General features: G+C 40.3%; 1 long non-coding RNA gene across 1 annotated transcript in view; it reads right to left on the minus strand.

Annotated features, from left to right (window-relative positions):
* Nucleotides 1-21,641: 21,641 nt before the first annotated feature.
* Nucleotides 21,642-23,106, minus strand: part of LOC135984145 (uncharacterized) — a 34,390-nt gene continuing 32,925 nt past the window's right edge. The window contains exon 5 of the long non-coding RNA XR_010602052.1: nucleotides 21,642-22,587. This is a non-coding gene — a long non-coding RNA (uncharacterized LOC135984145). The remainder of the gene's footprint in view (nucleotides 22,588-23,106) is intronic.

Raw genomic sequence — 23,106 nt, forward strand, 5'->3', positions numbered from 1 at the left:
CAAAGTTTGGAAGGTTTCCAAGTTTTGGAACCTTGCCTTCAGGCTTAGATAGATTTAGCTGAAAGATATCAAGGCCATTGTTAATTAAGATTTTTAATGCCTACTTAAGGGACCACAGGGCACCATCTGACATAAAATGTGGTTGTTAGGCCTTTGCTCAAGAAGCCAATTCTTTATACTGATGATTTCACCCATACTGCCCTATTTCTTCCTTAAAAAAAAAAAAAAAAAAGGATTATTGTAAACATTGCTCTGAGGCAACTTTTGTCTCACTTGCAGATCTTAGATTTTTCTGATCCCTTTTAAACTGGTTTACACCTGGGTAGGCTATGAAGTCTGTATTAGCTTTACTGGTTGATGTTCTCTTAGCCATGGACGTTGGTTGAGCAGGGAATAGAGGAGTGGAGTGGGCGGAGACATGGTGCCACACACACTCCCTCAGTGTGCTAGCCAGTGCAGCTGACCTAATGTGGGGGATTTTGTAATTTACTGTTGTAATTATGCCAGTCACAATTTACTACCACTCCCTGGTGCAAGGTGAGAGCAGAAAAGGGAATTGTGCTCAGAGAAGTGTGTCTAAGACACAGTGCGTCCCAGGACTACTCCTGGGGTGATGCAAATAAATTCCCTTCTAGTCACGTATATTTGCCACTTTTAGTGCAAAACTCTCGTCAGCAAGTTACACAGGGCAGTCGTTGGGCTCCTAAGACTGACCTCCCTAACACCACTGTGAATCCAGAGTAACTCCACTTATTCCTGGATACTGGCTCCAAACTCACACCGTTGGAAATCAATCTGAATTAGAGCAGGATGAAATTGGCCTTTTCATTAATATATATATATATATATATATATATATATATATATATATATATATATATATATTATGATTACTTATTGCAAAACTTAATTTTGTGTTCTGTTTTGGTGAGACAAATTTAACTCTGATACTTTTTAGTCCTACATCCCCTTTTCCCCCTTTGGAAAAAGTGAGGAAGAAAGGAACTATAAATGTGAGAAAAATCAGAAGAAAAATATTTTCTGTTTTTAAATTGTCCCCCCTTTCCTTTTTTGCAGTGTAAGAATAAAAAGGGGAGATTAAAAATAAAAGGGGGGTAGAAACACTTTCAGTTTTTGTCTCCCCTTCCTTGAGGGTGAAAAATGTGGTACTTTGCATTACTTTCTATCACTTAAAGTGATAGAAAATTAAAAGGTAAGACAGTGTTTCACTTTTACTTTCTCTCTGAAAATAACACTTTCAACATTTAAAAGTGTTAATGCTTAAAAGTGGGAATGCTGAAAGTGTACGTATTTTGAATTTTAAGTTTTACATTTTCAGAACTAGCACTTAAATGTGAAAGTTTCTCTGAAAATACTATTTCTGACTTTTTTTAAAGTGTTTTTTCTTTTTTTAAAGTTGTCCCCACTTTTCTAGCACCAGGATATTAAAACTAACACACAAACCAAAAACAAACAAAGCAATCAAAGAAGGTGGGCATTTCCCCATAATTTCAAAATTTCCAGAAAATTTAGTTGTTTTCTGAATTTTTCATGTCATTTTTTTAAAACTAATTTTCTCAAGATCAATTTTGTGGTGAAAAAAATCATTTTTGATGAAAACCCAATTTGGGGCAACATGTTTTCATAGAAAAAAAACCTCTGCTAGCTCAATTCTGAATACAGGGGAAAATTGTGACTTGCTGTGTGGACTATTCATGAATAGAAAAAGAGGTGAAATTTAGTAGAGTAAATAATTTCTTATGAATTATTTATCTAGCTCTAATTTTCTTCCATAGCTAACTAGTTATGTGCAACTCCATGTAGGGCATTTTACATTATTTAATTAGCTAATTTGTGTTTGTTAAAAATAATTTTCAAATGCTCATAAACATGGGTTTTGGAAACACTGTGTGGATTTAGTGCTGGTTAAAAGTATTGGATTAAGTTTAAATTTCATCGACAGCCACCCTCCACCAGCCCCAAGCAGTGGAAACACCTGTGGAAGAGGCAGGGTCTCATTCCTTGTTTCCCTTGAAGGGAAGGCAGGGCAGGAGGACAACGGCCTACGAGAAACCAGAGGTAGCTTGGTAGCAGTAACCAGAGGAGCTGGGAGGGGAGTACAGGGGATGGGAGGGAACCTGTGTGGACAGGACTGCTATGGCTTGGCATTGCTCATTAGCTCATACACCTTCCTGTTAGCCCTCATCCCTATCTTGAGTCCACTTTTAGCATCTCTCATTCCATACTGTTGTCCCTCAATAGCTCCTGTGTCCCCCTTTCCTTCAGGAATCCCTTGACCTCATTTTCACTTTCCCCCAGTTGTTCTCGGTTCCTTCCCCCAATAGTTCCTGGTTCCCACCTCCCAAATAGCTCCTGGTTCACCACTTTCCACTCCCGTAGTAGAGCGTCACCTCCCACTGGCACTGGCACCATCTCCATCTCTCCACTGGAGTCCACATGATTGGGAACATCATGGGGAGTAGACAGCAGCTAGAGGGGGAAGCAGAGGGGCTGTCTGGCTGCCCACTTAGCAGATACCAGAGTGTACACAGATGGTGTTCAGGTCAGACTGTAGTTGTTGGTGTACCCCAATGCCTCTTATTAGCCCAGGTGTGTAACATAAGCGTTCTGTATGTTGAAAAATAAAAATGTGCTTTTAACTTGGGTTAAAATAGCAGTGAAGACACAGCAACTTGGCTTTTAATTTGAGTTAGCAACGTGAGTTAAAGCATTTACGGCAACCTGAGGTGAACTCATATAACTAACCTGAGTTAAAAGCAGAGTTGCTGTGTGTACATTGCTATTTTAACCTGAGTTAGCTAACTAAGGTTACTAATTACTAACTAGGTTACTAACTAAGGTTAGCTAACTTGCATTAAAAGCACATTTTGTTTTGTTTGTTTTGTTCAGTGTAGACATTCCCTTAGTGCAGGCTGTGGGATGCATGAGGGTGCCTGCATGCATGAGTGTCATGCAAGATGAGTGACACTTGGCAGGTCTGCTACTTCAACTTATATCCATGTATCACATTAAATATTCCATGTCCACCCTTGAAGTATACTCCTCGGATATTTGTAATGGCCATTTAGCCAGACCAACATTTCTGGGTCACAAATGACAAGAATTTCCATGCAAGCCATGATATTTTTTGTACCGTCAGACAGCTCTGCTAAGAACTACCACCCCTGCCACGGCCAGGAATAAATCAGCAGCCAAGTATGTCCCAGCCTCTCTCACTCACACCCACTCACACTCACACAATGGGAACATTGTTATAAAAACATGAGAAAAAAATGGCAACTACCCAGAGAAGCAAGGAGACCATCACCACCCTGATTGTTTTACTCTCATTCCTGATTTTTTTTTAATGGCAAAGCAACATAAAATTAATCAAACCACTTGACTTTCACAGGAATTGAAGCAGACCTTTATGCACATCCACAGTGTATATATCTTTGTAAAACCTACAGGTACATACACAGATGTTTTGTCTCTAAAACTGCTCTGCCATGCTACATATATTTTTGCTGAGAAATTGTGTCGTCTTCTTGAAGTGCCTCTTAGCCTTCTTCTTTCGTTCCTTCCCTGTAGTTTTGTTGACCCTTCATTCTGCCACTGTCTGAAATTAGGGGCTGGATTTCCATGAGTGTTCAGCATCTTCAGCGGGGGCCAGACCCTCCACAGCTCCCATCAATCATACACTGACAATGGGAATGGAGCACATTTTAAAATCTCGTGTGAAATCCAGGTCCCATTGAATTAAATGGTAAAACTGCCATTGGCTTCAATGGGGCCAGGATTTCACCCCTGGCCACTTTATTTTGGTCCCTAAATGGGAAGATTTGGGTGCTGCTGAGCTCTTGAAAATCTGGACATAGACTGTGAGCTCTTTGGAGTGTCAGGGGCCAGGTCTCATCTGACCTGTGAGGCCCCTAGCACATTAGTGGGCACTGTAAAAATAATCATAATAAACCACACTTGTTAAATAAGAGCTCTACCCTTCCTCTTCAAATAAGTGAAATTCCCTCTTAAACCCAGTAGTGGGAATGCTGATGAGGAGACATTTGTGGACTGTCTGCATTGCATGCTACAAGAGAATAAGTCTCTGCACTGGTGCTGCATAGGTCAGCATAAAGGGGGCAGGCCCATGGGATCAAAGATGATACAGACTCATTAACCCAAACATCCTCCTTGCTTGGGGCCAGATCTTCAGTGGATCTGATGGACAATTTACATCAGCCCCATGATGCGTAATTGCTGCTATGTCAGTGTACAGCTATAGCCCTGCACTATAGCTCTGGTCTACAGCAGGGGTTCTCAACCTTTTTATTTCTGGGTCCCACCCCAACATGGTATAAAAACTGCATGGCCCACCTGTGTCACAAGAACAGGTTTTCTGCATATAAAAGCCAGGGCCGGTGTTAAGGGGTAGCAAGCAGAGCAATTGCCTGGGGCCTCATGCCACAGCAGCCCCTGCAAAGCTACACTGCTCAGGCTTCAGCCTCGGGTGGCGGGGCTCAAGGACCAGGCTTCAATCCCATGCGGCAGGCTTCGGCTCTCTGCCCTGGGCCTCAGTGAGTCTAATGCTGGCCCTGCTTGGCGGCCCCCCACGAGTCCTCGGACCTTGGTTGAGAACTCCTGAGCTAGAGCAGATTGGTGAAGAGCCACTGGTCTACAGGGTGGATTCTACCCATGAAATCATCATATGTTTTACCTAACTAAAGCCAATATCACTCTGTGGGCTTGTCTGCAAAAACACCGAGTTCACAGCAAGCTGGGTGTAAATTTACCACGTGTCAGCCTGCCACACTAAGTGTTTGTATGGACCCTCCTGCCACACACCAACTGTTCCCTAGCACACTTTGATCTACTCCTGTTTCAAAACTAGATCTCTTTTTAAAGTGTTTTCTGTAGTGTCTCTGTTTCCTCCTGCTGCCCCCTACACAAATGTAGAGCCCCTAAATAACCCATCTATTTATCCTAGATACTTACATGACCCTGACCATCATAGTACCTGAACACGTAACTTCAGAAACATTAATGACTTTACTCTCACAAAACCTCTGAGAGGAAGGAAGCGTTATCTCCTTTTTACAGCTGGGAAACTGAGGCACAGAGCTAACTGAATTGTTCAAGGTCACACAGGAAGTCAGCGACAGAACTGAGAATTTGGCATAGATTTCCTGAGTCCCAATCCAGTGATTTAACCACAACTGAAGAGTGTCCTGTGGACCTGTCAGTACCAGAGTAGATGATTTCTAGCAGCTCTCCACAGCACCAGCAGAAGCTGTAAATCTCCAGGGGAGTCTCTGAGGAGAAAACTTGTTATAACTAGCTTTCCCCCCCACAATCTATCTTCTTCTGCTGGTGCCATCAGTTATATTATATTAAATCATTTTTCCCTCACACCCTGCTCCCATGATACCCTCCATTTCTCTCTCTCACTCTCTCTCCAGCAAACTCTTGCTTAAGGGCTGAGAACTTTTTCATGTTTTGTTGGTTCAATGAGTGAATTGCAAGGAGTCACAAGTCAGAAGGGAATATATCTTTTGAGCTAAGGCCTCTCTGGGCTGGGCCCAGCAGGAACTTAACAGACGATCAGAGGCCTAGATCTGGATTTTGTAAAGAGATCTTTAGAAATGCATGCTCACAGTTCCACTTCCCATACAAACATTCCTAATACTTCATGTTGGCTATACACTGAAACAGTAATTTTCCATTCATGAGTATACATATTTTCCCCTATAATCATCTGCATACAGTACAATACTTCATTGCTAAGAGAAAACTATATCTGCTGCTACAGTGTTCCAAGATTATAGCTCTATAATTTCATACTTGTAATCATATGAATCATGGAGACAATTCTTGTTGTTTAAATGAAGCTGTCTGAAGATTTTAAGCAATTGTTAGTGGATATATGTAGTTTGGGGATAAAAGAAGGGAATGTGTTTTTCATTCCACCCATTCAGTAAATTGAGCTTATATGATAACTTTCATAGGATAAATGTTAGTTTAAATTATCTGCATTTGACCTTTAAGCTAGTATTAAGATGTTAAACCAATTTATGCTGTTAAAATGCATTGAACAAATTATATGACAATAACTCTTATACAATGTGAAGCAATTTTGATGATCTTTAAAGATAGTGGATGGTATTTATGATAACAGCTCTAAGCGCCTTTATATCACAGCTGTGGTGAGGCTTAATGTGGCAGGAACTGTCAGACTGGATCAATACATGCTTTTCAGGCTTCTTTTGGTGCCATAATCCAGCCCCTGCAAGAAGTGACCTCATGAGCTGCCTAAGCTCCTGTTGTTCTTGTTCTGTTTTGCTAATTGAAGAATATCTAGGCTTATGAAAATGACAAAGCTGAGCAAAAGCTAATTATGAAAGAAAAACAATAAAACCAGGGTGAGTCTAGGTCAGCTTTCAATGGGAGTCAGAGTCTACTATATTTTTCTGCCATCTGTCTACTACAAGTGGTGCTTAAGAGAAGAAATTAACTTTTCCTGCATAGTAAATTAGTTAACAAAATCAGAATAACTCTCCTGGATGCTCCAGAATAGTTATTGAGTCTTTAAAGAGGAAGTCTGAGAGACCTTAATAAATAGTACAGGACCCAAGAGCTGAGTAATATACAAAAAAATCATTTCTCTCTTTCATCTGTTCACCTCCACGTTTACCTGTAGGCTGATCCCCGAACACCCAAAACTCCCATTGACTTTAATGGCAATGCCAGGTGCATAAAACATACAAGACTGATTCCTTCAACTGTACAATGCCACCAGTGCCACAGCTGATTAAAGTTAACTAACATTGCTAGGATCACAGAAAGGGAAGCTTTTAACATGAAGGGTAAAACATTCTAAGCAAGGAGAGCGAGCAATGGTATAAAGCTCAAGGGAAAACATAACCCTGCTCTTAAAATGAATTTTTACTTTAATTTAAAAGCCTTTTGTATGAAAGCACTAGGGCAGACAGCTTAGCACATTCATCTGCTCAGGATTCAGTTGACTGTAAGCAAAAATATGACAGATCCCCAAGACAGCTTTTAAAAGATTATCTAATACCTGCACAATGGCACTCTGTTCCATTTACTAATTATTAGCTGCACCTTTTCTTAAGTATCCTTATTATATACAATAGATTGTGTAGCCAAAAAAACCTACTTGGGATCCTAATCTCCAGGCAAACTCTAATGCCCCAACAAAAGTATGTTTCCTTCAGGTCTCAAATTTAATCATCACATCAATTTTTCTGGCTTTGTGCAAGCTTCTACCATTCCAAAGCCAGGTGCGTTCCTTACCGAATAATGGCCCCCTTCTCATTTCCTATATAATATTGGGCCTTGTCCCGCTGTAGATCATACACTAGATACAGACCTACTCACGTAAAACACAAACAAGGCAAAGAGTGATATGTGGGTAATGTTAACGTTAAGGAAACTAAAGATTGAAAATCTGACATCAGTATGAAAAAGATGCTTTTCACTTTACCTATTAAAGGAGTTCACACTGTCATATCGAGGATGTTCTCTTTTTGAAAAAAACAAGCAGGTTACTAGTGTTTTCATACATGCATACAAAATAGTGTACATCATGTTTTGTAAGTGTACAGTATATGGGCAAAATCCTAATATCAGACAGACGAGCCCAGCTTCTACCTACTTCAGGGGTAGCCCAGGACAGAATTCCCCTTTAAAATTTGGTCCTTAACATACAATTCACTTGTATCTTTTGATGTGCCACTTAAGGCCCAGTACTGCAAGATAGTAAGGGCCAGATTTTTACAGGGATTTAGGCACCCAAAGATGTAAATAGGTTGCCTAGTGAGATTTTTAGACATGCCTAGGCACCTAACTCCCATAGATTTCAATGAGACCAGGATATCTCCTGCAGATAGTTCAAGGGACCATTAGGATCATCTAATCTGACCACCTGCATAACACAGGCAATAGAATGTCATTACTATAGAACAAGAGGTGCACAGTTAATAAAATAATAAGTAGTGTGTGTACATTATACATATATTAAGGTACATTTTTGTTACCTTTCAGATAAAAGAAGTCTTATTGTAAAATGACATTAATACGATTCCATATCAGTGAGTCCATATATATCATGTTAGTGAGTATCGGTGAGTACCATAACCACTGGGCTATGGGATCCTGTGATGTGGGTCTTTCTCCACCTTAGTTTTTGAAGCCATTCCACTTTAATTACCTTATCAGGCTGGGCACAGACAGAACAAGAGTCATTCCATGGTCCAGTGGTTAGGGCACAGATCTGAAAGGTCGGAGATCCTTGTTTCTATCCCTTCCCTTCACCAGCAGAGGGGGAATTAAACTACCATCTCCCATGTCCTTGGTGAGTATCCTAACCACAAAGCTAATGGTTAGTCTGCTGTTCTTTTCCACCCAGCCAGCCGTTTTGTGTGAGGGTTCGATGCCTACCTATCCTATTAGCAGAAAAAATAGCTTAGGGCACTTAATCTGCCTGACTCCAGCAGAGAGTTCCTGGTTATGGATCCCTAGCAGAGATAGGCACCCACCTCCAGCCTAGACTTAGGTGCTGAACTCTCTGAGAGGAGCAGGGCTTCGGATCATCAACCGCTCTCATTGGCTAGCTTGGGGGGCTCCTTGCCTAGCATGCTGAATTGGCTTTTGTGGAGCATGTTCTCAGGTGCCTCTCTCTCCCCATGCATTGTATAGGGAACCTAGGGCCTAACTCAGGCTTTGCGGGATGCCAGTGATGTCAATGTGCTTTAAAGTTAGTCATGGTGCAATGCTGAGTGTTACAAAACTTAAGTCTCTTTGTGTGCCTAGGTATATTGTCTTGTAGGTGTCATCTCACTGCAAGGCAGACATACAGTATAATCCTTTGGATGAAGCAAGTCCCTGGGCACGTGCATGCGTGCGTGCGTGCATGTGTGGTTTCCCCCACCCCCTTTCTTACTCTGTTCAGCCTGCTCTCTGCAATCAGAGACTGATAGTCAGCCCTCACCTAGAGAGTATTGTGTAGAGATCCCTTTTCTCCTCTCCCCTTTGTCCAGACCTGAGCATATTTTTCTCTCTGCTAACTGCCATTTGTGGCTGGTGATTAACTAGTGGGGAAACTGAAAATTCCCTCCCTCAAATCACAGTTGTTTTGGGGGACATCTCGAAAAACGGTGTTTCTGTCAGCCAGGCTCTTCCTGCTGAGCAGCAAAATATCTCTTTTCTCTTTCTTACCCAACAGAGAATGATTAAGAGGCTATGTCTCCTCCTACTGCTTAAAGCCCTCACTCCCCTACCTTGCCCCAAGCAATGTGCTTGTATGGGCTGGTTGCACATATCTGAATGGCCCAGCTAGTTACAGACTATTCTGTTTAGGAATGTCAGTCAGGATCATGGCCCAGAACCTTCTCTTTTCACTGATTGTTGGGGTCTCACTCACACAATTAGGCAGGAAGGTTCAGTCTCATTTTTCCAGCTGCTGTCTCTGTGCTGCAGTCTGTCTGTGAGAGCACCTCCCTGTGCTTGAGGGAATCTTGGATTCCTTTGTTTAAAAGATTATAAAGATTAGTGTGTGTGTTGTGGCAGCGCCTAGAGGCCCCAGTCATGGATAAAGGTCACACTGTGCTAGGTGCTGTACAAACACAGAACAAAAAGACAGTCCCTGCCCCAAAGAGCTTACACTGTAAATAATGTTTATTGTAGATATTCATGAATTTTCTTGGGCACAAAGGATTTTCAACTGACAAATTTGTAATCCTCATGAAGTCATAGCTGATCTCTTCATTTTTTCCAACATGCCAGGAACTAATTTCAACCCAGCTTTCTCTAGCCATACCTGTTAAGAAACTCTTTGAACTTGATGGTGAGCTATGAGAAATGGCAAATAACCATACATTATGGCATATTATCAATTTGGATTATTTAGGGAACACAAATTAATGTCTGGTAAAAATCCTTTTCATTTCACTCAGTTTAATTTTGAAGAAACAAAAATCATGAAGAATGTGAATTTAAACAAGGAAGCAGAAGTACTGTCAATTGGCAAAGCAAATCTATTTTTAAAAAAGAAGTAAATAGCTAACTGCATCAATTAAGGAAGCTCCAGGAAAGAGCTATAAGCAGAAAGTGAACACCAGGAGGGATAGAGCAGCATGCTAAAGAGTGTAAGGAACTTCAGAGGGGGAAAAAAAATGTGTCAAATGAAATATACTTAGTGATGTGAAACTTACAGCCACCCAACACTGCACTGCATTATAAAAAACTAGAACTTTGGTCGAAGAGAACTTTAAGATTCTGTAAAATGGAATATATAAAGAACAGAAATTTCTGAAGCATGAAAAACTAGACTGTGACAAGGAACTCAGTGCACACACACAGATCCCCAATTCGTTGATTTTCTCTAGGAGCTCAGATATATAGTAAAATATAATCCAGCTTTCCATCTAAAAGCCTAGGGCCTGATCAAACTCACATTGAACTTAATAGTAAAACTCCAGGTGGCTTCACTGGGAACAGCATGAGCATCCCACTTCCAGAATTCCTTTATCCAGAGATGCTACAATAACCCAGCTCAGTATTGGAATCTATGCTGCAGAATTACAATCATGGCATCTTACTTTATATACAGTACAGTCAAGACATACTATGCACATCGTATCTCACACCATGCATATACCCCAGAATGAAATAAAAAGGACAAAGGGAGAGGAAAAGCATGGAGAAGGGGAGAGAATTCATGAATAAAGCAATGCAAGCCATCATGTCCCATTTGTTTGGCTTGAGTCTCCTCTCCATATTCAGCTCTGAAGGCATCTTCTAAGGGATCCTCTTCTTCTTCCATGTTTTTTACCTAGTGTTTGTGTATTTGGGGTCAGGGAGATGATGGGCCAGATTCTCTTTTCAGTTACACCAGTGTAACTCCATTGACTTCAAAGTTATTTCTGATTTGCACCAGCATGAGTGGTATATTAGGCCCAAAATATCTAGGTCTTTCATAGCCATGTGTCTTTTACTTAATATAGTATAATTAATTAACTTAAAGACACAATACATAATACTTTTCACCATAGTATTTTCTCAGCTAGATGAGTTTCTCCAATAGCCATTTTGTTACTCATTTTGGCCAACCAATCGGTTGTTCTGGTGACCTGTGTGGTGTTCACATACAGTAGCTGCTCTATCATATCAGCAATGTATATCTTTTCACCTCCTTTTCATCTCTGAGTGGACATACCCAGAATGCCGCCTCAAATTTCAGTGGCAAAGATGGGCTTTATTGTTGGATTATCTCTTCTCAACACACTTTAACTTTTGGACCTACAAATCATGTCTCATCTCTTTCCAGCTTTTATTCAAGCAGGTGCCATTTTCCTTTCCTGAGTTTTTCAGCAGAAATAACTAACTTCAAAATAGCCTTCGTAGTATTGATAAATCAGGCATAATATAACCAGTAATGCTAAATTTATTCATAGACATGTCCAATTCTTTTTGAAGAAAGTTGCCTCCATAAGATCCTGCAGCAGCAAGTTCTAGGGTTAATATGTTCTGGTTTCTTTTTTAGTTAGTATCTGTGGCTGTAGTACTAGTCAGGAGTGCTAGAACAATTTCTATAGTAGGGGTGCTCAGAGCCATTGAACCAAACTGCAAATCCTGCATATAATGGAAACCACTTGAAGCCAAGGGGTCTGGCAGCAACCCATGTACCCCTAGTGCCAGCACCTATAGTACTAGCTAATTATTTACTGCACAGGTTTCTTTGAACTTAGTAGAGAACAGAGGTAGAACTATGGAGGAAGCTGTGAAAAACATTTCTGTTAATGCTTTCATGGAGAATATTAAGTAAGGAAGTATTTTCTCCTGAGTCATTCTTTGACCAGTAGTCCCTCTCTAATGTTCCTTCAGTCTCCCATCCCCTCAGCCACTTGAATAATATGTCTCACTATTTCACTGCTACTGGCAAAGGGGAAAATGGACATTCCTGGGGCTAAATTCTGCCCTTACTTATACATGTGCAATCCTATTGATATCAGTAGAGGTTTGCCTGAGCAAAAGTTACAGGCTTGGGTCCTAAAGGCTTACCTATGTCAGATAATATCCTAAAACAAACAAACAAAAATTAATGCCCATGTTTGACTTCAGTGCTTAGAGCCATATTAGTAACAGAATTATAAACAATAAACACACACAAAAGAGAAGAGAAAATGATTTATTATTTTCTCTCTCCTTTGCCCACTCCCTGATACATAAAAGCTCAACTATTTGCAGGGAGAATGAAGCATTATTCAGAGTTGGTTATTACAAGCTAAACGCTTACAAGTAAAGATGTGCCAAGACAAAATAAATGCATTTGTAAACTGCTCATGGGTATGCCATAAATAATGTACTTGCCTCCTACACAAGTAACCCTTCAGAGTGCATTTGTCCCCAATGCCTCATATGAGGAAGACGACTCTTAGCCATACCTTTCCATGACTTTATTATGGGTAATCTTTGTTAGCCTGTCTCTCTTCATTCACTGTGTCAAAGTTACAACATGCACAAAACTGCCAGCCTCCTGAGTCACACCTGGCCCCCAGAACATATCACACCTATAGTACTGTATTGAAACTGGCTTCCTGTCGCGTTTTGCCTGGACTTTCCAAACGTTACTTCCAAACTATGAAACCTTGCAGAGAGTCACCATTTTTGTGCAACAAACCATTTCCATCTTACCGCGCCATTTGCTCCTTATCAGCATCCAACATAGGTCTTTTAGGGTAAAAATTCTCCAAACCAATACCAAATCAGAACCCCGCTCCTTTGCTAGGTCTTTGGAGGGTAAGGAAGAGAAGAGGGGTTCCAAAGTCTAACCTGAAATCCAGATCCAAATTTAGCAAGTTGTCTCTAGCTCCACTATAGAACCACATACCCCAAACAAAACACCTCTGTACTTTGGAGTGTTTGACATCCAGACCTAGATTTAGATTTTGCAGTCTAGATTCCATGTCAGCTTTCTCACCATACCTAGTTTTAGGGCCAGGTAAACAGTTTTTCAAGAAACAAGAACTGACCTATACCTTCTCTCCCAGTCCAGCCAAACCAATTATAGGGTTTGAAAGAATTCTGATAATTATTTCTTTCCTGCAGGACTCAGACAGTCTTCAATAGTCACCTAATTTTCCAAGAGTTCCACAGTTTTTTAAATAAAAAGAGGGTAGGAAAAAGGTTGAACTTTTCTATGTCTGAATCCTGGACTCCACCATACAGCTGGTCTGCATACTGGAGTTCTCAGTGGAGATGAAGAGGACATGAATTCTCTTTTCTAGAGCAGGGAGTAGCAATGGCGGTGTTCTGAGAGTTCTCCAGCAGTAGTTGTGTGCATGTGCGTGCGTGCATATATAACAGCCAGTAGCAATGTAGCAACAGATCGTCCATCCTCATCCCTATCCTTCCCCCGTTGTGCTCCTGCTTCACACCCATGCATCATGTAGGGAGCCTCTGCATCGTGGAACTCTGTGGCGCACTGGAATGTTCTGCTTTCATTCCCCATCTTCTCTGCTCCATAGCGGAGAGGGACTACTCAGCACCAGAAGCCCCTCAGAATAGGGGGTCAGGATCTGATCTTTTAAAATTCTTTTTCTTTGTTACTGACCTCTGCACATCCTTTTCCCAGTCAGAACCAGAAGAGGATGTGCCAAAAACCAATGAGAAATAACATCCAACTAAAAGGAGAAAGCACCAGAAACTTCACGAGATATCTAGACTGGATTCTAAATTTGCCGACCTAAGAGATTTGAGTCAGGTTCGGATACATTGCGGTGATTATTAAACCCTAACCTCCTGACTATCTGAATATTTCCTGTCACTATTTTACTTCACTCAACTCCCAAACCTGACATTTCTTGATTTAAATTAGTAAAAAGCACATCAACTGAAAGTCCAAGTCGAGGTTTTCAGTTCTGAAGGATTTGTAACCAGGAGGGCTTTGTATGAATAATTCTCAACAAATAATTTCTTCAGTAAATTTACCCCATTTTGCTGCTTGCAGAATATCCAGACGCAGGTTAAAATTTCCTCCAAATGTATTCATTATTTGAATTTCCCTGCTGAATATCTTTTTGAAATTAGAATTAGAGATGTGATGAACAGATTGTTTTGGTGTTCCATGCAATACCAAAGTGCAGCTATGCTTTATGAATTACACATATGAACAACCCAAACCAATGGTGGAGATTTTTCAAAGCAGTGCTGGGGAGCTAGCCACACATATTGCATTAATGCAGATGGGAAGTGTGTGGCTAAATCCCTGCACTACTATAAAAATCTAAACCAGTGGTCTCACACTTACACACTAACCTTACTAATAGCAGCAAGATTTGTCAAACTAGCATCCTGTTTTGATCAGTTACAACAAAATAAAGGTGCATCTGAACCAAAGTCAAACACTTCTGATTTCAAGGAGGTAAAGACAGGCCGTGGCCCACCAGATATTTTAGTAGACTACCCTGGTCAATGTGGAGCACAAACATGAATCACTGCTCTACTCACTCTTTCTGCTCTGGTCTCACAGCAGGGAGATCAAATAAAACCCAGATCAGAGCTCCTGGTTGCTCTATTGGTTCAAGACCTGGAGAATGGGATATGAGGATAAGATCCTTCTGATGGGGGCATCTGTCACAAGAAAAACACATTATTATATAATGTCTTTGATGTACAAAATATTACAGTATGCTATATTACTAGTCCCAAACTCCACAGCAACATAGTAAGAGGATCAAAAAAGAGCCACCGTGGCTAAACAACAAAGTAAAAGAAGCAATTAGAGGCACAAAGGCATCTTTTAAAAAGTGGAAGCTAAATCCTATTGAGGAAAACAGAAAAGAGCATAAACTCTGGCAAGTGAAATGTAAAAATATAATTAGGAAAGCCAAAAAAGAATTTGAAGAACAGCTAGCCAGAGACTCAAAAAGTAACAGCAATTTTTTGTTAAGTACATCAGAAGCAGGAAGCCTGCTAAACAACCAGTGGGGCCACTGGACAATCGAAATGCTAAAGGAGCACTCAAGGGGGGGATGAGACCATTGTGGAGAAACTAAATGAATTTTTTGCATCGGTCTTCATGGCTGAGGATATGAGGGAGTTTCCCCAACCTGAGCCATTCTTCTTAGGTGACAAATCTGAGGAACTGTCCCAGATTAAGGTGTCATTAGAGGAGGTTTTGGAACAAATTGGTAAATTAAACAGTAATAATTCACCAGGACCAGATAGTATTCACCTAAGAGTTCTGAAGGAACTCAAATGTGAAATTGTAGAACTACTAACTATGGTATGTAACTTAAATCAGCTTCTGTACCAGATGCCTGGAGGATAGCTAATGTGACATCATTTTTTTTAAAAAGGCTCCAGAGGTGATCCTGGCAATTACAAGCCAGTAAGCCTAACTTCAGTACCAGGCAAATTGATTGAAACTATAGTAAAGAACACAATTTGTTAAAAAAGAGTCAACATGTTTTTCTTTTAAAGGGAAATCATGCCTCACCAATCTACTAAAATTCTTTGAGGGGGGTCAACAAGCATGTGGACAAGGGTGACTCAATGACTTTTAAAAAGAATGAGATTCTATTCCACCTCTTTCTTGCCTCACAGCTGGCTGATGCTATACAAAAATTGAGGTCCAAATACACAGCAGGCTGAACTGATGTAGTTCCATTGCAGTCAATGAAGCTATGCTGATTCACAGCAACTGAGGATCTGGCCCTGAGGGTTTTTTTGTTTTGTTTTGTTTTGTTTTTTGATTAGGGGAAAGGCTGTATCTGCTTCTAGCACACAAGTGATGGTAGTGCTGCTGCTATCTAACTAAAAACTAAATATGTGTTAGTGAATTAAATAATTAATCAGCCCCAGAAAGGATAAATTAGTACCATCTGCTATCTGTTACATCCATCTCTATCAATATTTTTCTAATGCTTAAAGACCAACAAGATGTGCTTAAAGACCAACAAGTACAATAAATATGATTGTCCTATCATCTGTTTTTGTTTTTGCAGTTTAAACGTGTACCCTGGTTCTGCTCATTTTCCTTTGCTCAAGATGGTATATGGTGCATTCATTCAGGCAGTGTGTTCTGCCATTCTGTTCTATTCACAACACGTGACACCTTGAAATGTGCAAATTGGATCATCAGTTACTACTGCCTCCTGCCCCACTTAACTATTTGATCCTCAATTGTTCCATTTATGCCATGTCCTTTGGAGGAGAGCTTGCCTTTACTACATACCTGTATCTGTTTTAGATTTGAGCTATGTGGCATTTCTTTTAAAAGGGATTATTTTTCAGGATCTATAGATCCTCATGACATCTCAGTTTGCTAAGAAAAGGAATATTCCCCTTGGCTGACTCCTAAATAAGTTCCCCGTCAAACCATTCTCTCAGTTGTAATTCATTATTGGGGGCTTCAGCACATGCTGCATTATCCTAACAGCATAGCCTAATGTGGTTACTGCATGTAAGGTAGTACCCATGAAAGGCCCCCTGCTTCTTACATGGCATGAATTCCTACAGAGGAGGTTATAGAAAAAAGAGGGAGGAGTGGAGGGCTGTTTTGATGTTTAAAGGGGTTCTTTGGAAACAGTTGCCTTCAAACACAGTGCTTTCCTCAACTGATCTGTGGAGACTAGGCAGCCTGGTGGACCTTGATTTGTTGATCCTGATGTGTGCATTGGTAATCCCTGAGGGCTGACTGCACTGCTTAATTCATCCCACAATAAGCTTGCTACCGATTCATGGGTGAAGAAATAATTTTGTCATTCTCTCCCCACTCTGCCCCTCAATACAGCCAAATGAGAAAATTGCTGTATTTATTGTTGAGCATTAGCTGGACCCGGACAAAAAGGGGATACTGCCCTTTCACGATGAACTAAAGATATAACATTTTCCACTCTGAGCAGAGCACATTACCGTTTTGTGCTTCGAGGCAGTGAAGTGCATGCATGCATGTAATATGCAGCTGATCATTCCCATGACAGCTGCTGAATGGGGATTGGTGGAAAAGGTGTGCCCACTCTGCCTCCGAGCCCTCATTGCAGATACCTCTTATTTCATGTGATTCAGGGAGCAAGTCATGCAGGCGACCATGTATGTAGAGAATTTCTCAGCAGATGAGTTGATTTCCATGAGAACTTCCTCTGATGGATTTGTGTATTCAAGTCAGCTAGTCATGTGCTTTATTAATCTGAACTGTTACATTTACAGAGCAGCAGATCCGTGGTGGCTGGCTATTTAAAAACTCATTGCTGTTTCACTCTCTGGAACATAGGGGAGCTATCATTTAATTTTTAGCTCTTTGTCAGAAAAAATTAATACATTAGGTTGAGCAGGTTAAAGGTGATGGGATAATTACATATAATTTTGCATGGGTAGAAATGCCAGTGTTAACAACAGTCATAGTGTCCTCAAAAAATGTGGGGGGAAATGCATGTAGGCTTTTATACAAGAGCCTCATACCTATTTACAAACCCTTGCAAGGAATCAATTTATCTTATCTTCTTATGGACAAAAATATTTGCAAGCCCCTAGGTTTCAAAATCATAACATTCTCACCCCTACCACTGCAATTAAGGATGAAAACAATTTTACCTCTAAAATAGACCGGGGGGAACTTCTTTCAACCCAGGGACTAACTATGAGGGCTGGAACTCAGTCATTTGGGCCCCATGCACAGGTGCTGCTAGTGGATTAAGTTGCAGGATCAGGGCCTGGGTCTCCAAAATTCATTGCATCTAATCAAAGAGGGGAGAGAATGATTTTATTTCTATTTAAAAATATATTTGACATATCACCGAGTAGGATTCAAAAGGCTCTTACATTTTGCAGCAGATATTTGGGGGCTGTGGGGAAATAGCCATTCTAGGTTTCAAAATATCTAGCTAGCAGATGATCTTTGCAAGGGAAAGCTTTCCCTCTCCGTTGCAACTGCCACTGCTACTGGTGGCCATTTTTCTGAACCATTTCTGTGGAAAAAGGAGTCACGGGGCTTAATAGGATTTCTCAGGGGTAGAGCTGCAGAGCAGAGCTGTGCAAAATACTCACAACAAAATGCACTAGCTACTCAGAATTGTTGATTTGGTTCTCTAAGACTTGTTTCTGGAGCAAAACTGAGAATTATGCTCCTGTATAAATGGGAGTGGAGTTTTCATGAAAAACAGCAGCATTCATAGACCATGTCCCATTTTTTAATTTCTCAAATTCAGACAATCGATCCTAACACATTCTGTACAATAAATGTCTGGAAATCTGGAAATAACTGAAACCTTCCAAATCACAGATTTTTAGCAAAAAGCAAACAAAAATAAGCTCCTCCCTCTCTCACCAATATCTGTCCAGAGAAAAACAGAAACATTCATGTTAATTGGTTTATATCATCTGCCATATTTTTAATCCAAATCAGACTAGTACTGTATTTTGATGTATGAGTTCATGTCACTGCAACTTTTGGTTCACTATTGGTATGGATCCAAGAACAGTCAAGTCAATTGAAAGAATTCAGCATTGGAAGACACAACTCCTACCCTGAAAGCTTACAATCATATTTGAAACAAGATGCATCAAATGAGTGTTAAAATTCAGTAGTACCCATTAAAACATTGACATTTACTCATATTTACCATATATGAGACACAGATGTTAATATTTATTCTAATAATAGAAAAATACTGAAGCATATTGAATACTGTGTGGAAAAGTGGGGAAAATACTGACTTTATAAATGGGACTCCTTTAAGTATAAAATTCTAACCACCAGTCTTTTAGGGTGGGATTTTCAAAATCACTTAGCACCAGCCCAACTCTGCTCCCACTGAAGTCAATGGGAATCTTTCCAATGAATTGATTGGGCTTTGGATCAAGTGCTTGTAGCTTGACCTCAAAGTTATTGAAATCAATAGCAAAGCTACCATTAACTTCAGTGGTTCAGGATGAAGCCCTTAATGCAGAAGTTGCCAAATAAAGAGTAGAAACAGAAACTAGAGATCAACCATATAAATGCTGTAGCCATCACTTTAATGCTTATATTTTTATCCGCTACAGTAAGTGATGACATTTGAAATACTTTCCAAATCTTAATTTTGAAAGCTCTCTTCTTTTATTTGTTACTCTCCATTGCAATATGAATCTGTCTCCTAGCATGTCCCATTCCAAAGGATTCTACTGTACTTTGTTTTAATGTGTGTGTGTGTGTGTGTGTATAAAATGCTTCAATATCAATTCAATGACAGAACATATTCAAAGATCTATATTTATAGAATTTAATGAAAATGCTCTGGCATTGCATTTTAAATTCTGCTGGAAAGTGAATGAGAGAAAACACCACTAGCTGATTCTTTGCATGGTTTAGGCCACAATTTTATTCAGGGCTTTATCTACAGATAATGTGAGTTGTTGGCTGTGATACTTTGGTTGTAATGCTAGCCGAATTCACTGTAGGCAAAATCTCATGATGTTAAAGGAAGTAGACAAAAGGCTTTTACGGAGTAATAAAAACAACTGGTCTATTTATGAGTCAAGGTTAAATGTCCTCGCTGAAGATATTATTCAGTAAATAACTCTGTGGGAAAACCTGTAAAATATAAATGTCTAGCAATCTGGAGGGGATGATTGAGAATTATATAAGAGATTAAACTAGTCACAATGGTGAAAACCCACATCTTGCCTCAGTCCAAGCCTAAAGGTCCTTGTGGAATAATTGATTTAAATTCAGTACTAGGAATGGGTGGGCTCATTTTGCCCAATTTCAAACCTGCTTTGGGTTTGAAAGATCAACTCACATATCACTGGGTTTGTGTTCTAGGCGAGATTGTGAAGGAAAAAATAAAAGGGATAGGAGGAAAAAAATGCAGTGAAGTGGAGAGTGAGAAACAAATATAGGAAGACTGGAAAAGAGAAGAGATGGGAGAAAATTTTTCATCAGAATTTTCTCAAGTGCAGTAACGATATAGGCAGCCAAGCTTTTAAAGTGGCAGAAAGTGTTCTATATTGAATGAAAAACCTGGCAAAGGGATATATTTTACTGAATGTGGCTAGGCTGAGGGTTAGATAAATTTCTGGTGAGAGAGAATTCCAGAGATGAACCCCGCTACCCTGAATGCCTTCCCTCCAGCTGCACTGAGCTTTGGCCTCAGAGCATTTAACTTTCAAGCTCTGGACCAATGTGCCTGATATGATAAATCGGAGATAGAGGCGGCCTTGGAGGTAGCTGGCCCTAAGCAATGTCAATTTTTGGAGAGGATAATCAGGGTCTTGAATTTCATCCAGAATATTTCATCCAGAAAATAACATTCCCGCACCCAAAACGTGGTGCAATGTGCTCTCATTATCCCACCTCTCTCAGAAGGCAGGCAGGTACCTTCTGAATGACTCGAAACTTCTAAGTGGCCTTCACTGCTAGCTCCATGCACAACTTGTTGTAGTAAAGCCTGTAGGCAAGGAACAAAAGGATGAGAACTGAATCAAAGAGGACATAAACAGTCTTTTGGCCAGATGGAGGTGAGAATACAGTTGTTACTTGGAAGTGCATGAGCAAAGATTAATCTGGTAAGATGACCTAGCCTGAGAATCAATTTGACAGTGAGAGGGCAGATGCCTTCAGTTGAAGAAGTGGGCATAAACTTTGTCAGTTCCTTAAAATGCTTTTCTCTGTAGATCACTTTTATTGCCATTTTATTGGGCTAAATTCAGCAGGGTTTTCATCCAGGTCCCTATCTCAGCCAAATATCAGGGACTTGATTCTCAGTCACATGAAGGCCCCTTTATACCACTCTGGCAATTTTACATCCTCAATGTATGTATTACACATGCTTAAGGCCCCTTTACTCTGCCAGAGTAAATGAAATCAGCCAGTGGGAGAGTAAGGGAATGGCTTTCATCAGAACCCAGTGAGGAGATGACAGAACTCACCACCATCAGTAAGCTGGTTAAAAAATAGGGAAATGGTTTTGTGAAAAAATGGAAAGGTGTTTCTGTTTTGTAGGATTCAGATGACCCATTTTCATTGTTTGCTCAATTTTCTGCAGTGTTTTGTGCCTGGTTCCCAAGCTCCCCTCCAGGCCAGTTGCTGAGCAGGCCAAGGAACCTGAGCTTCCTGGTAGCCCTTCAAATGGGCTGCCGAGGAGCTCAGAGAGCACTGGCTCTCAGATTCCTCGCCAGGTGAGCTGCCGAGGGTGCCAAGGAGCCTTTGAACCTTAGGAAGCATCAGCAGCCCACAGGCTGGGTTGCCAAGAATCCAGGTGGCTGAGTTGGCAGAAAACCAGGCAGGTTTCTGCTTAAAGTTTCATTGTAATCAACACATTGCAACGAAATTTTTCAATTTTGACAACTCACTATTTCCTGGTGGAAACATGTTTTGTTGGAAAATTCCAGCCAGCTCCAGCATTCGGCTTGCAGAGGTACTGTTGAGCACTGGTAGTTCCCATTGACCTTAAGTAGGGTTGTGGGTGCTTTTTTCCTCCGCAGATCAATCCCTTTGATCTTAGCGGACATGAATTTACCCTCCCTCAGGTGTTTTCACATCATCATTCATATGTATGCAATAATTTTATTGAAGGATGGGCACCTGGATTCATCTATCACACACTACGGCTCACCCTCACAAATGGTTTGTGCCTCTCTACTGAAACTGAAATCAAGAAGAATGTTTTTAAACTACTCTGAGCAGCTGGCTGCCATTACAGTGTCCAACCCTTGGTGCTCATCTTAGCTCGAAGTAGAGCATTAACAAATACATTCCAATAAGGTTCATCATATTTATTTTCAGAAATCCACATACCAGCTGAGCTGATAATTTATCATGATCTGCTACAGTTGTGCTGAACAAATAAGGATACCTTCAAAAAAATGAGAGTGCCAGCTGTCAATGATTTTTCCAAACAACATCAAAACTCCCTGGAGAGCAATTTATGTTATGTTAATATGAGGATCATCACAATTTAAAATACCCTGTTTATTACTTTTCCTCAAGAGAAGCCCAGCTCATCATCTTTGTTGTGTCATTCCATAATCCCTTGTTAATTAACCTCATTTGTGTTTTAAATACAGATGCTCACCTACATAAATAGCTCTACAGCTAGTACGTATGTCACAGGTGTTACACCTCAAGCACAGATGCAAAAGTAAAATTCAATGGGAGAGATACTATAGTACAGTACGATGAGTCGATAATGAGCCCAATCTTGCTAACACTGAAGCTAAAGCCAAGGCTTTCATGGGAATTGAACTGGGACTAATGTGTTTATCCTAAGACAAATAGTGAGACAGATACATTATTGCAAATCACTATATTACTTACAATTTTCCTGGAAAAGGTAAAAAGGAGAAAATTAAAAATTGGAAAGGGCCTGTAGGGAGGCATGACTAGAGAATGAAGGGGCTTCACTGTGGAAAACAAAACCAAGCGTATCCATGAGTATGTATGCTACTAGCCGGAGAGCCATGTTGGAGGCTATGATATCTGCCTCTGTCGTTTCCATTAAAGTAGTGCTACCCACAGGGATGATATTTCATTTGTGGATCATCTTCATGAACAATTTCTTAACTGTGTAAGGCACAAGGTAAATTGACCTGCAAGACAGAGAGAGACAGAATGGCAGATTAAAATAATTAAATACAGGCAGCCCCAGGACGCTGTTTAACGTAGAATGCTAATTGGTATTCTAATACCACATAGTGTGTGTTGAGGAAAGACAGTGTAACTAATGTACCTGTATGTTATGTGTAATAATACAGAACAAGATCTTGAGGGTACATAATCTCTTGAGGATTTCATACTGCCAACAGCTGATACCAATAACAACAGAGAAATGTCTTTCCCTTTATATTTTCCTGACATATTCTGTGCTGTAAGGAGACAATCTGTGAGAAGTTGAAGTGGCTGGGCAATATTGTACTCTGCAATTAAATGCACTAATGACACTATAAATAAGATTGAGATATCACTCATTATAAACCCCAACTTTTCAATTGCCTATAACTAGAGATGGTTTAAATTTTTGAAACAAGCTGTTTTGTAGTGGGGGAGACCAGAAAAATGTCCTTTTCAAAGTCAGGTGTTTTTTGGGGGGGGGGTAAATTTTCAATTGA

The sequence above is a fragment of the Chrysemys picta genome, chromosome 5, assembly GCF_011386835.1.
Source record: "Chrysemys picta bellii isolate R12L10 chromosome 5, ASM1138683v2, whole genome shotgun sequence".
Lineage (NCBI taxonomy): Eukaryota > Metazoa > Chordata > Testudines > Emydidae > Chrysemys > Chrysemys picta.